The 15561-nt window shown below is 42.7% G+C and overlaps 1 pseudogene; it reads left to right on the forward strand.

Moving 5' to 3' along the window:
* The first annotated feature begins 11909 nt into the window (after positions 1–11909).
* Positions 11910–12793, forward strand: LOC100386495 (small ribosomal subunit protein uS2 pseudogene; annotated as a pseudogene).
* Positions 12794–15561: the final 2768 nt, after the last annotated feature.

A 15561-nucleotide genomic window follows, 5' to 3' on the forward strand; every position in this document is an offset into this window, starting at 1 on the left:
CAGGGATTAAATAAAGAAAAAGCCCCTAGAAAAGTTTTTTTAAATAACTGGGCTGGGTGAGACGGCTCACGCTCGTAATCTCACCACTCTAGAAGACTAAGATGAGAGGATTGCTTGAGTCCAGGAGTTTGAGATCAACCTAGACAACAAAGTGAAATCCTGCCTCTACTTTAAAAGGAAAATTAACAAGGCATGATGGTGCACACCTGTAGTACCAGCTACTTGGCAGGCTCAGGTGAGAGGATCACTTGAGCCCAGGAAGTTGGGATTGCAGAGAGCCATGATCCTGCCACTGAACTACAGCCTGGGTGATACTGTGAGAGACTCTCTCTCAAAAAAAAATAATAATAGTTGTATAAATTACCCAGAGGGACAAGGTGCAGTTGTTTATGCCTATAATCCCAGAACTTTGGAAAACCAAAGCAGGAGGATTGCTTGACGTCAGGAGTTTAAAACTAGCTTTTAAAAAAAAAAAAAATTTAGGGTTTGGTGGCCTGAGCCTGCCATCCTCGCTACTCAGGAGGCTGAGAAGAAATATCGCTTGAGCCTATGAGTTTGAGGCTGCAGTGAGCTATGATCATACAACTGCACTCCAACTTGGGTGACAGAATGAGATCTTGTCTCTAATAAAAAAAAAAAAAAACTAGATTATTTAGAGGCAATAGGACTGCTATGATGGGAAGAGGCCACAGAGTAAAGTCCTCCCCATTCTCATATCTGGAAATTTCATGTCCCCAGATTAAAGGCTGCTCCTGCGAAAAGTAGTCTGCCTAACCAAAATATTGTCCATATACACAGAGTCTACTGGGAAACAACCTAGAAAAAAACATAACAGAGAAAACTCAAGTTGGCTACTTAGAAAAATCAAATTAAGCCGTGCTACATTGTCTAATCAAACTCACTAGAAGGGTAGTTGTCGTGAACTGAATGTGAGACCGTGTATCTCGTCCAGCGAGAGGGTCCCAAACCTGGAAGAGCACGTGCGCTGGAAAAAAGGAGAAAGAAAAGAGCAAGGTCTGGAGGGCCACATGAGCTATGCCCATGCAGCAGTTTAATTTTTGCAGTAGGTTCCATTATATAGTTTTCTGCTTAATGTTGTTTACATCAGATCAAAATACTTAAGTCAAGTTACAAGATAAGCAAGTTAAGCTCACTAAGTAAGTTATACCCAGTAAGTAAGTTACACCCAGTAAGTAGGTTACGCCCAGTAAGTAAGTTACGCCCAGTAAGTCAAGGTAAGTAAGTTACACCCAGTAAGTTACACCCAGTATATACTTAAGTTAATATTTTACAATGAATGTAACAAGGGTCCAAAATGAACACAATGAAACAATAAACCATAAGGAGCCGAAAGTGGACACAATGCCTCCCAAGTCCTCATATCCATAAAGTAATGTCTGTTAATTATTTTGAATAACATAGTCCCTCTCTCGGTTCCTGCTTTCCCTCAGCTTGACTTCCCCAATCGGGGATCTGTGTCCAGGCTCAAGCTCACCGCATGGCGAGGCCCATTTCCTAGGGGCCTCACACAGGAGCAATCCCCACAGATCCCTCAGTTCTCCCTTTTGTTTTTAGATGCAACTCAAAAAGCTTGAGCTGCAATTGTTGAAGGGAGGAGAACACAAGGCAAAAGAGTACCGGGAGAAGGACTATAAGAAGGAGTAAAACCATTCCAATACCAATTAAAGAGGAAAGGACGGGAGATGAACTCCATGTACCCAGGAAGACAAGGTGTCCACAATATCACGGGCAATTGTGTCATCCTCAGGCAGCTTTCGATGAGAAAAATTAATGGCATGAATTTCCTGCTGAAGCTTGAAAACATCTAGAGATAAATTGTCATGAGTCCAAATTCCTTGTAAATGGGCCTTAACAAGAGGCCACTGCCATTTAGTATCATTATACGGAATATTAGTAACACAGATATATTTATAATCAGCATGGCGATGAAGGGCCTGGCGGTTTTGAATATTATAAAGTTTATCACCAAGAATAGTAACAGTTTGTTCCAAAGCATTAAGTTTTTCATCAATTTTCTTATCAATATCCATTTGAGGTCCCATCGTAACAGAAATATTCTTTGCAAGATGATTAACATAAGTAGCAGTTTGGACACTGTGAGCAAGACTAACAGCCTCAGTAGCAGCGGTGGCCACAACTGAAACAACAGCAATAATGCTAGCAATAAGAATACCAAGGAAATGTTTAGGGTGGATCATAAGATCGTGAACTTGTTGGAAAATAAGAAGGGCTTTTTCATCATACCAAGGTCCAGAAATGTTAACGGGTAACATAACATGGGAGGCTGCTGCACAAGAAGAAGGGTATGAACAGGAAAAAAGGAAGAATCAATGCGGTTTGTAAGAATACAGTTTTCACAATAAATGGAATATGAGCCAGAAGCTCAGGTAATGGAAACATTACCAGCAATAATAGCATAAGGAGAAGCAACACAAGATTGAGTATAAATAGTATGCCTAGTGGGATAAGATAAACTGTGGGAACCAGCATGAACAAACATAGGAAATAAGGATATAAACAGCTTCCAGAGAGAGGTACAAGCTTTGCCAGAGAAAGTAGTGTAAATAGGAGTGCCCCAACCACCAGGTGTTTCATAACGAGCTAAGGCAATGCCAAGAGAATGAGGAACAGACCAGTCAAATAAGGAGAAACCAGCAGGCAAGGTATAATTAATAGCTTTCTTTTGGTTAGGAAAACAGAACTGCCAATGTGGAGAGGGGTCCAAGAGGAGTTAGAAGGTCGACAATGATGGTGCTCAATGAGTGGAAATCGCTAAGCGGAGGAAAAGTTGTAAGTTTCTCTAATTCCCACATAGTTGAGTATACAGTCACGAGAATAAACGGTTTCACCTGGGAAGAGGTCCGGGCGGGGGCCAGAAAAGGTATGAAGTCGGCGAATTCCAAGATCGAAGCAATAAGGACCAGAAAAAGAAAGGGGAATAGAAGGAGGGGAATAGGCCGGGCGCGGTGGCTCATGCCTGTAATCCCAGCACTTTGGGAGGCCGAGGCGGGTGGATCACGAGGTCAAGAGATCGAGACCATCCTGGTCAACAAGGTGAAACCCCGTCTCTACTAAAAATACAAAAAATTAGCTGGGCACGGTGGCGCGTGCCTGTAAGGCTGAGGGAGGAGAATTGCCTGAACCCAGGAGGCGGAGGTTGCGGTGAGCCGAGATTGAGCCATTGGACTCCAGCCTGGGTAACAAGAGTGAAACTCCGCCTCAAAAAAAAAAAAAGAAGAAGGAGGGGAATAGATATTGGCAGAGAAATCATGGTCCCAGATTTTGGAGGCATAGAAGCACATGGGAGGGACAACAGTTTGGGCAGAGTAAGTGTAGGTAGCAACTTGAGGAGTGATATGAGAAGAGGGGAAGCCAAGAATAGAAGTATCATTAATGTAGACGGGGAAGGCGGGATCATTCCAGGTAACAGGTCGAAAAAAAGGAGGGTCAGGAACATAAGCCCACATGAGACTAGAATCAGGGAGAGGGAAGGCCTGTACCAAATGACAAGACAATATAGCCATTATAGCAATAAACATAACAGGAGGAGAACGGGATTGTCCGGAAGATGCGACCGGGGCGGCTGCTTCAGCAGTTAGACGGCGCATCTGGGCCCACATCGGCAGGGGCTGTCCTGTTGCAGAGTCTGGGAGTTCGCTGATTGAGCTGCTTGGTGAGTCTGGCGGCGTCAGGTAATGCAACACGGATTACATAAAAACATAACCCAGAAATGCCAATGTAGAGAGCACTGTGAAATTTCTAAACTTGACCAATACCCTATAAATTTAAGAAGTTTCTTCCTCCCACTAGCAAGTCCATACTTGCTCCTGAAATAAATTAATAGCTCCCTCACTACATATCTCCTTCCATTTTACTCAAAGAACTTAAGGTCCCAGAATAGGTTAAAAAATGGCACCAGGGATATAGCCAGGACTGACTCCAAGACCACACAGGGGCTCACTTCAGTGGTGCAGACAGTCCTGTAGCAGATGCAAGATAAATTTCAGACTATGCCTGACTGGAACATTGGGAGAATTGATGATATGAGTAGTTGCGCTGATGATCTGGAGAAGAATATCACATCTTATGACACAGCTGGGGTGGAAGAACTGGAAGGTGAAAACAAGATACCTGCCACACAAGAGTTGAAAATTGCCAATCATTTATACTGAAATCTGGAACACCATTTTTTCTAAGCCAAGGGGAGAAGATTGAATGACTTTTTGCAGCCAACTACTACATGTACACAGGTTTTATATTATAAAATGTGTGCATTCTTATCACATAAAATATAGTTAGTCTATAGAGTGATTTACCCCCCAGTCTCTTAAATATGATATCTTCACATCTTGGACGTTGGTCAATTGTGCTATTAACTGTTAAACACTAAAACTTTGACAGTTCCTGAAAAAAGAAAAAAAAACAGTTTTTCTTTCCCAAATTCCTATTCTTCTTTGACCCGACTGGAGGTCACACTCTGGTGCTTGGGTTGAGTCCTTGCATCAGCCTCCACCAAGACTGGAGTGGGAATAACGTAAGCATCTACTAGGCTAGACTGCTTCAACCCCAGTGTCTCGTGTGTTTCAGCCTTTCACCCAGTGAGTTCAGAAATCCTTAAAGAAATCTCCAGAACAATATATAAGGAAATCTCCAGAATGAAATGTAAGTACTATAGTGCTTACATCTCAGCACCCACACATCTCTACCAGCATTTTTCAAATCAAAGCATGTATTACATATATTATGACCTAAATCCACATCATTGCCAGCCATGGATTATAGCAGATATAGTATTAATATCATTGAGTGAAAGAATATAGATTGTGGAAAACAGTAAAAGCATTCTTATTATTTATAAATTAGTGTGGGCTATTTGGAGAAATAATTTCTCTCTAAGCATTTGCATCTCAGACTTTTCCAATCCAGAGGGGAAAGCCCATCCAGTGAAAAACAGCAGCAACAAAAAGCTTATCCAACAAAAAGTTCTGTTCTGAAAGACAGAACAGGAGGGTTCGAATTTTCTAAATAGTTTCCAGAGACTGGCTTCTTTCTCCTCAGGCCTGGGGAATAGCAGGACCAGCTTACTTCACCTGGTGTTAGAAGAGAAGAAACCTACAGAATGCCAAAGAGCCCACCCAAGACATGATAGAAATCAAAGTGGTAGTTACTTGGAGGAATGGGTCTTGACTGAAAAAGGGCTCTAGAAAACTTTGCAGTGTTGTGAAAAGATTGTCTGTTTTGATCTGAGTAGTGATTAAGGGTGGGTATACATAGGCACACCTTCACCAACCCAATCACTTAAGATTTGTGCATATCACTGCCTGTAAATTATACTGCAAGAAAAGAAGGAAAAACATTCTCACACACATGCAAAAAAAAATAACTTCCTCCAGATAAGAAACACCCCAGCCTTTCCCCAGTTTTCTAGATTACTAGAAATGATTGATTCCAAAGAGAGAATAAAGAGGCACCAGAAAGAGGAAGACAATGATCTCCAAGCTGACTTGTCCCCATCTCCATGAAATCTCATGGAAGGAAAAGTATCTCAATGAAAGAGAGGCAAAGAAATAATTAGGGTTCTTCTAAGAGGAAACATCCTAGACTCTCAGCATTGCAACTTGGGTCTCATGAAAGAAAATGCATTCAGAAAGTCGTCACCTTAAGGTGCACTGTGACATTAAATTCCTTCTTTAAAAACAATGTGTACTCCTCTAGGGAAACACAGTAAATATTACAAGTCCAGAAGAGCCATTCTAGCCTTTGAGCAGTCTCTGCCTGAAAGCACAGCTGCATAGTCACAGTTTAATGAATCTCAGCCATAGATTCATCCTCAGGGATATGCCAAATGATTTTCATTTTACAAGTATCCTTACATTAGTTAAATTGAGGAAATAATCCTTTGAAGACATCAGTTAAGTCTTAAAAACAGAAAACAGCACAAGAAAAAATGTATTAGATATTTTTAATCTTAAGGCACTGCCATACCTGCATACCCCATGCATGGGTGGGAGAGTGCTATTTCCGTCTCCAGCCTGCCCTTTGCCTCCTCACACACAAACCACCACCTCCACTCAGGCAGGTGGAGTGCTCTGTGTTCCTTGACCGGGAAGGAGGATGTGTTGGCAGGTAACAAACTTTAAATGAGTTCCTTATTGAATTGGGTTTTTAAAACTTAGGTCAGGCAGTTGGGATAGGGCAGCAGAAAAAAATTAAAAATGGAAAAATAAAGAAAACTTAGGTGGTACAGAGGTCAAAAAGAAGCCATGATACATATGGCATATTGGGGAAAACACACGAGTAAAAGGTCTGTGTCCCATCTTACTCCTCCTCTTTATAGTCTTCAACCTCTAGACTAGAAAAGAGTCCTCAGCCTCAAGAAAGAGTTTATCTTACTTCAGTGGAAACAGAGAAGTGTTAATAGAGAATCTAATGGGTCCCAAAAAGAGGAAACTTGCCTCCAGTTCTTGGGCTGTGTTGTTGACATAACTAACTCCATCTTAGAAAAAGACACCATTTCAGATTTCATAGCGCACTTTGCCAACAAGGATGTTTTGTTTAACAAACAAATAAAAAGAAAAAGACTGCAGGCAACCAGATAAGAACACAAGCAAGAACACGCTTCCACTATCGGTTCTTGCCAGAGGACTCTGTGGCTATCCTTTATAGTCAAAGTCCTCTGGGATAGTCACAGAGTCCTCTGGCAAGAACCGATAGTGGAAGAGTGTGATTGTTTGTGTCCTTATCTGGTCTAGCTGCGAGACCAAAGGGATACCAGGGCCAGATCAGGACTCTTGTGTTCTTAGCTACCCCTCAACTAGGTCATTAATCCTTTCTTCTATCTCTTTTTCCTCTTGATGTTAAATGTTACTTTGTGTGTTGTGGAATGTTTAACCTAAAGCATTTCTATATTGATTAAATATACTGTCGTGTATGGTTTGCAATATCAACTGACTCGTGTCGTGGCTTGAGCATGTGTGCCCATGGCTCTGACTACAGAGTGAGCAGTGAGCACTAAGAAGAGTTGCCTCCTTGGGAACTCCACGTAGCGCGTGGACTGGAATAGCATTAACAAAAGCCTGACATTGTGGAAAGACACACACATGTGTGGATCTGTTTGTCTCTAATCTTGCACCACCCATGACTGGCTGAGGTCTAGGATAGAGTCAAAATCCCTAGATAGGCTGCTGGTCTCTGGAAGAAAAAAAAAAAAAAAAACCTGACCCCATTGCTAGGGCAGAGGCTCTGAAGACAAATGACCTCATGGTGTACCTGGGCAGATGGTACCAGATACAATGGCTTAGGCTTCCCTGTGCCCTAAACAGCATGACAGCAGGATAATTTCTATGCCCTCCCTACCCCCAGAGATGCGCAAAGCAGTACAAAGAGTGATGAAAATAAAGGGGCTATGGAAATGGGAATGTGGATCCTCTAGGCAATTGCATGCTTTATCATCTGAGGACCAGAGAGGATGACGGCTATTCCAGTGGACACCAGTGTCAGCAGATGACATGAAAGACCACATTGACCTCCCCCTCCCCCTTAGCAACCCAGCTATGGTCACTGTTAGCCCATAGGACACTTGCAGAAACACTTGCAGAAATTAGAAAAAGACATCTGTAAAGTATGTACTGCTTAGAGAATGAAGTGCAGATGAAATGTCAGCCCCCTTGGCTCTCTGCCCCACCTCTACCTCTAAGACATATGGCATAGTATTTGAGAAATAGATCTCAAGGCTGAGCACAGTGGCTGGTGCAGCTAATCCCCACACTTTCTGAGGCTAAGGCAAAGCAACATGAGGAGATCCCATCTCTACCAAAAAAAAATTCACCAGGCATGGTGGTGCATGCCTGTGGTCCCAGCTACTTGGGAGATTGAAGCAGGAGAGTCACTTGGATCTTGGAGGTTGAGGCTGCAGTGAGCCATGACTGTACCCACTGTACTCCAGCCTGGGTGACAGAGCCAGACCCCATCTTAAAAAATAATAGAAATAGACCTCAGGTGGTCTGGCCTTTAGACCCATTTCACACCACCTCCAAACCTGGCTGAACAGTGAACAAGTGGTGCTATGTGCAGTGGCTCACACATGTAATCCCAGCACTTTGGGAGGCTGAGGCAGGCAGATCACTTGAGCTTGGGATTCTGAGTCCAGCCTCGGCAACATGGCAAAATCCGTCTCTACCAAAAAAAAAAAAAAAAAAAAAAAAAATGCACTAATTAGCTGGGCATGGTGGTGCATGCCTGTCCTCCCAGCTACTTGGGAGGCTCAGACAAGAGAATCTCTTGAGCCCAGGAGGTCGAGGTTACATTAAGCTGTGATTGTGCTATGGCACTCCAGCTTAGGGGAAATCAAAATCATTCTCCCATAGTTTGCCCTGCATTTTTACAAGGCAACTAGTATAGTGATGAATTTAAAAGTCAATTTAGAATCCAGTAATGTTGATGGCAAATTTGAGGACTTCATAACTCTGGTCCATACAATCAATAGCCAAATAATTCCAGATCCAAAAGTAAATGACAACAAAATATAAGAGTAAGGTCAGAGAGGGCTGGGCGTGGTGGCTCACACCTGTAATTCTAGCACTTTGGGAGACCAAGGCTAAGGTGGGCAGATCACCTGAGGTTAGGAGTCCAAAAGCAGCTTGGCCAACATGGCGAAACACCATCTTTACTAAATATATAAAAATTAGTCCAACGTGGTGGCAGGTGCCTGTAATTCCAGCTACTTGGGAGGCTGAGGCAGGAGAATCACTCACCTGGGAGGTAGAATTTGCAGTGAGCTGAGATCTCACCACTGCACTCCAGCCTGGGTGACTGAGCAAGAGTCTGTTTCAAAAATTAAAATTTAAATTTTAAAAAAGGTAAGAGAAAGGACCTTTCTGACCTTCCAAACTGCCTAGAAGCCCAGTTTGATGGGAGGGAGGGGGTTTAAGCTTTGAAGCTGGGAGCATTCTCAGCTTTACCCACTCCCAAATGTTGGGCGATGGGCAGTAACTTACCTCTCCGAACCTGAGCTTTCTCACCTGATTCAAGGTGGTAACAATGAAAATGGAAAAAGAGGCAGAAGTAAAGGGATATACATTTGGATGGATGCAGTAAAAGAAAAGGAGATATTTAGGATGAATGGCAGATTTCTGGCTAGAAAGCCTTGGAAACATGAACTGGAAGGGCTAGAGTCTCAGGTAGGCAGAATTGGGCAGGAAGAGAATGAGTTAAGTTTTTGCCATATGGAATTTGGAGAGCCTACGAAGCAACCATCGGCAGAACGTTCAGGATATGAACCCCATACCGTATAGGAACCAAATGGAGATCCTGATTTCAGTCTTGAACATATAGGTAAAAGCAGATTTTATGGAAATGAGAGTTACCCAGGGGCATATGCACAATGTAAAAGATTTTATACTTTTCCTGACAGTGACCACAGTCAGGTGGTCTTATTCTAGGTATTATATAACACTAAGCCCATCCCAAAGGAGAAAAAGTACTTGTCTACATACAAAAAAAAAAATGGTGGCCAGGTGTGATGGATCATGCCTATAATCTCAGCACTTTGGGAAGCCAAAGCGGGCAGATCACTTGAGGTCAGGAGTTTGAGACCAGCCTGGCCAACATGGCGAAACCCAATCTCTACTAAAAATACCAAAAAAAAAAAATTAGCCAAACGTGGGAAATAGAGGTTGCAATGAGTCAAGATTGCACCACTGCACTCCAACCTGGGTGACAGAGGAAGACGCCATCTCAAAAAAAGAAAATGGTTATATGAATATTTGTATAGCCATGTGATAAAGTTTATGCTAGTCATTTAAAATAATTGTTTATGAATAATCATTATATAGAATAAAACAGTGGTTGTATCATAATGTTGAATACAAAAGGCAGAATGTAAATCTGTATATTACAAAAAAATATGAAGTTGTAGTGGCTCATGCCTGAAATTCCAGCACTTTTCGAGGCCAAGGCAGAAAGATCTCTTGAAGCCAGGAGTTCAAAACAAGCCTAAGCAATATAGCGAGAACCACCTTTCTTAAAAAAAAAAAAAAATTTAGATGTAGCCTGTAGTCCTAGTACCTGTGGGACTATGCACGCAGAGTCCCAGCTACTCAGGAGGCTGTGGCAAGAGAATTGCTTCAGCCCAGGAGTCTGAGGCCGCAATGAGGCTTCAGATCACACCAATGCACTCTTGCCTGAGTGAGAGTGAGAATCTGTCTCCAAAAATAAATATATAAATACAACTACATGAAATTCTAATTGCATTTTCAAACACTTCTGGCTTTATTACATCAAAGTAATATTTCAATTCTCTTCTGAAAAATCACCCTAAAATAACAAAGGAAAGGAATTTAAAAACACAAATGCTCTCTTTAATGTATATAGGAGACAAGTGAAAACCTGAGTCATACTCTCTGAAGAAAGGAAGCCATAGATGAAGAAAGTGTTGACATTTCCTGGGGCAGGAGCAGAGCTCCTGGGTAGTTGGTGGTAGGTGGTGGGTAAGGTGGCTGCGAGAAGGAAGCTAATTTACTAAGGCCAGAAATCTCTGAAATTTCTCTTACTACATATTGCAGGAAGAGGAAAGCTAAAAATAGAAAAAAATGTTTGAGGCTGGGTGCAGTGACTCATGCCTGTAAGCCCAGCACTTTGGGAGGTCGAGGTGGGTGGATCACTTGAAGTCAGGATTTCAAGACCAGACTGGCCAACATGGTGAAACTCCATCTCTACTAAAAATACAAAACTTAGCCAGGCATGTTGGCTCATATCTCTAATTCCAGCTACTTGGGAGACTGAGACTGGAAGATCAATTGAACCTGGGAGGCAGAGATTGCAGTGAGCCTCCATCACCCCACTGCACACCAGCCTGGCCAATATATGGAGACTGTTAGAGTCCCCTCCAGCAACCACCTCTCCCTGTTGAAATCAGGCAACTGTCTCTCCCCATACCCACAATAGATCACTGGTTTTTTGCTGGAAAACTCAAGTTACTAATTTGTTTTTAACTGTGTCCCTTATGCCATTCAATCCATCTGTTAAGTTTCTTAAATTACGCCCTGAATATTGTCCATACTCAATATTTCCTACTTTCTTTTGCAACTGTTGGTTGTTGCTTCATGTTTCCTTTATTTTTTTTTCTAATTTTTTAAAGGCAGGGTCTCACTATGTTGCCCAGGCTAGAGTACAGTAGCTATATTCCTAGGCACAATCATAAGTCATGGCAGCTTTGAATTCCCAGGCTGAAGTGATCTCCAGCCTCAGTTTCTCAAGTAGCTGAAACTACAGGCATGGCCTAACATGCCTGGCTACTGCTGCTTCATGCCTCTTTTGTATTTATTTGTCTCTTTGATATTATTATGCTTATTTTAATTTTTTGTTCTATTTGGCAAATTAATTCCATTTTCTAGCACATAAATTGTTCAGTTTATTGCCTTTCTCTCATAGTACTTGTAGTCCTGAAATATCTCATGTTTCTCCTATTCCCTTAGGCTCATTATGTCCCCAAATCTCAGCCTGTATCCTTCCATACACATACACAAACATACACATACACACACATACACATACACACACATACAAACACACACATACACAAACACACACCAAACACGCATATGCACACACATACATATACACACATACACACACATATATACAAACATACACATACACACATGCACACATACAAACATACACATACACACAAGCATACACACATACACACAAAAACATACATGCGCACACATACACATACACATACACATACACATACGCTACTAAGCCTGCCATTTATGTAGGGGGGATGATTGAAAGGGAATAGAGAGGCTTTCCTCGCTACCTGCCGAGGGCTCCAAACGGCTTTGTTCTCGATTCCCGTCGTAACTTAAAGGGAGACTTTCACAATGTCCGGAGCCCTTGATGTCCTGCAAATGAAGGAGGAAGATGTCCTGAAGTTCCTGGCAGCAGGAACCCATTTAGGTGGGACCAACCTTGACTTACAGATGGAACACTATATCTATAAAAGGAAAAGTGATATCTACGTCATAAATCTGAAGAGGACCTGGGAGAAGCTTCTCCTGGCAGCTCGTGCCATTGTTGCCATTGAAAACCCTGCAGATGTCAGTGTTATATCCTCCAGGAATACTGGCCAGAGGGCTGTGCTGAAGTTTGCTGCTGCCACTGGAGCCACTCCAATTGCTGGCCACTTTACTCCTGGAACCTTCACCAACCAGATCCAGGCAGCCTTCCGGGAGCCACAGCTGCTTGTGGTTACTGACCCAAGGGCTGACCACCTGCCTCTCATGGAGGCGTCTTATGTTAACCTACCTGCCATTGCTCTGTGTAACACAGATTCTCCTCTGCGCTGTGTGGACATTGCCATCCCATGCAACAGCAAGGGAGCTCACTCAGTAGGTTTGATGTGGTGGATCCTGGCTTGGGAAGTTTTGTGCACGCGTGGCACCATTTCCCGTGAACACCCAGGGGAGGTCATGCCTGACCTCTACTTCTACAGAGATCCCGAAGAGATTGAAAAAGAAGAGCAGGCTGCTGCTGAAAAGGCTGTGATCAAGGAGGAATTTCAGGGCGAATGGACTGCTCCAGCTCCTGAGTTCACTGCTACTCAGCCTGAGGTTGTGACTGGTCTGAAGGCATGTGGGTGCCCTCTGTGCCTATCCAGCAGTTCCCTACTGAAGACTGGAGCACCCAGCTTGCCACGGAAGACTGGTCTACAGCTCCCACTGCTCAGGCCACTGAATGGGTAGGAGCAACTACTGAATGGTCTTAAGCTGTTCTTGTGTAGCCTCTTAAACAACATATAAGATTTATGGAAAATAAACATCAAGTTTCTAAAAAAAAAAAAAAAAAGGAACAGAGAGCTTTGGGTTTTATAATCTGGTCTCTACCACTTCCTGCTTTTAACCCCCACCTGTCCCCCAGCAAAACTCTAAGCACCTCTCTTCTCAGTTTCTAATCTTTTGACGGTTATCTGCCAACACAGAAATTGCTTCAACCATTGGGCTGGTGGTCAAAAGCAAAAGATCGTACAGGACTGCTCTTTCCCTTAGTCTATTATTATCTGTTCTCCTCTCCCAATGTTTGGCTTCCCCTGGGCTGAAGCTTGTTTGGGACTGTTATTTTATGTTCAAAATATGGAAACAAGGTAATCAGTCTGCTAATGTTAGAAGGCTAAACCATCCTTGACTCTCCAATGTCATTCTAGTGATCCACTTACCCCGGCCTCCCAAAGTGCTGGGATTAAAGGCATGAACCACCGCTCCTGGCCATATGCCTCTTTTTTGAAGTTTATATACATGAATACAGGAGTTTGAGACCAGCCCGACCAACATGGTGAAACCCCATCTCTACCTAAAGTATAAAAATTAGCTGGTTGTGGTGGTGGGCACTTGTAATCCCAGTTATTCAGGAGGCTGAAGCAGGAGAATCATTCGAACCTGGGAGGTGGAAGTTGCGGTGAGCCAAGGTCGCGCCATTGCACTCCAGCCTGGGGTGACAAGGCGAGACTCCACCTCAAAAACAGAGAGAGAGAGAGAGAGAGAGACAGAGAGAGAGAGAGAGACATATATGATGAGCCATGAGAAAACTCCTGGAGCCAGAGCTGCCTAGGTTTAAATCCTTGCTGCATCACCCTCTGCCAAGAGTGATCTTAAAAATGTTCTCATCTATACTTTCCTCATTTGTACAGCTGAGCTAATATTGATGTTGTACCATTGAGGAAGATTAAATGAGATTTTTACTGGTATTTATTTTTATTGGTATGAGATCCACTCACCTGTACCTTGCATCAAGTAGGATGTCATTGCTCCTGTACCAGTGCCTATCCAGGGCACTAGAGTGACACAGGAGAATCAAGGATGGTTTAGCCTCCTAAAACATCAACTTCCTCATCTGTAAACTGAAGATAATACAGCAAGGTGGTAGTGAGGATTAAAATACATAATGAATGTAAGCTACTTAGGATAATGCCCCTGAGCAGTGAGTACCAGCAGAATGATGCTCTATTTGGAGTGCTAGGTGACAGCCCAAACCAGAAGGCAGTAGTACTTGATAAGTCCACTCTTATTTCTACCAAAATCATTTTGTTTTACAGTCATTCAAAGAAAGATCCTGTGTCCTTATAAATAGATGAATTACATGGATAAAACATGAGTGATTTTTAAAACCAGAGAAGAATTTTAGGAGGTCATAGTCATTCATGTGCTTCCTCATTCTGCCACATTGCAAGAAAGGATTGCTAGTCATTGCCAGAGTTATTTCAAAATGCCTCAGAATAGAAACGAAATGAAGTCACCATTCTTTAGGGTTTATAATTTTGCATGTCCCTGACTATAACAGGCTGAGCTCACCTTGCTGAAGGATGTCATTGCTCCTGAGTGATTTGCGGGTGGGAGGGGAGTGGTCTACCTTGTCCAGCCATCAAGGGAGGGGAAAAGTTTGAGAGCACAGAGTCATGATCTTTTGTGACCTGTTAGAGCAAGGGTGGGTCCAAAGAAACTTCACAATATCAGAGAGGTTTAGAAGAAGAAAAATTATATTTGACTGGCAAATTCTAAAGTGAGAACAGAGCAACTGGGGACTCACTTAGTAAAGTGTTACCCTGTGAGACTCCTATTGTGGCTTGAGTTATTTCCCCCCAAAATTCATCTTTTTAAATCCCAACGCCCATTCAGAATGTGGCTATTTGAAGATAAGGTTTTTAAAGAGGTAATTAAGGTAAAATGAGGTTAAAATGGTTTGGCTGTGTCCCCACCCAAATCTCATCTTGAATCGTAGCTGCCACAATTCCCATGTCATAGGAGGGACTCAGTAACTGAATTGAAGGAGGTAATTAAATCATGGGGGCAGTATTTTCCCTTACTGTTCTCATGATACTGAATATATCTCACAAGATCTGATGGTTTCATAAAGGGGAGTTCCCCTGAACATGGTCTCTCCCGCCTGCCACCATGTAAGACATGCCTTTCTCCTTCTTGACTGTCCACCATGATTGTGAGGCCTCCCCAGCCATGTGGAACTGTGAGTCCATTAAACTTCTTTTTCTTTATAAATTACCCAGTCTCAGGTGTGTCTTTATTAGCAGCATGAGAAGTGACTAATATAGAGATCACCAGGGTGGGCCCTAACAATCTGACCAGTGTCCTTATAAAAAGAGGTGACTAGGACACAGACACACAGAGAGAAGACCATGTAAAGGCGGGGAGAGAAAGTGGCTACCTACACGCCAAGACAAGAGACCTCAGAAATCAACCCTGGTGACATCTTAATCTTGGACTTCCAGCCACAGACCCAGTGTGTGATTCTGTATTATAGCACCCCTTACAAATTAACTAGGATTGAATTTTCCCAGGCCCTCACCAGATATAATATGATGTTGTATTGTGGGGCCTGGGGCTTTCTAAGAAGATTCCGAGTTGGTTAAGAAATGGTAGAGTACCAATTAGAGTAAGACAGGAAAGACAAGGAAAATGTGGCACATATACACCATGGAATACTATGCAGCCATAAAAAACGATGAGTTTGTGTCCTTTGTAGGGA

The sequence above is a fragment of the Callithrix jacchus genome, chromosome 3 (assembly GCF_049354715.1).
Source record: "Callithrix jacchus isolate 240 chromosome 3, calJac240_pri, whole genome shotgun sequence".
NCBI classification, from domain to species: Eukaryota; Metazoa; Chordata; class Mammalia; order Primates; family Cebidae; genus Callithrix; species Callithrix jacchus.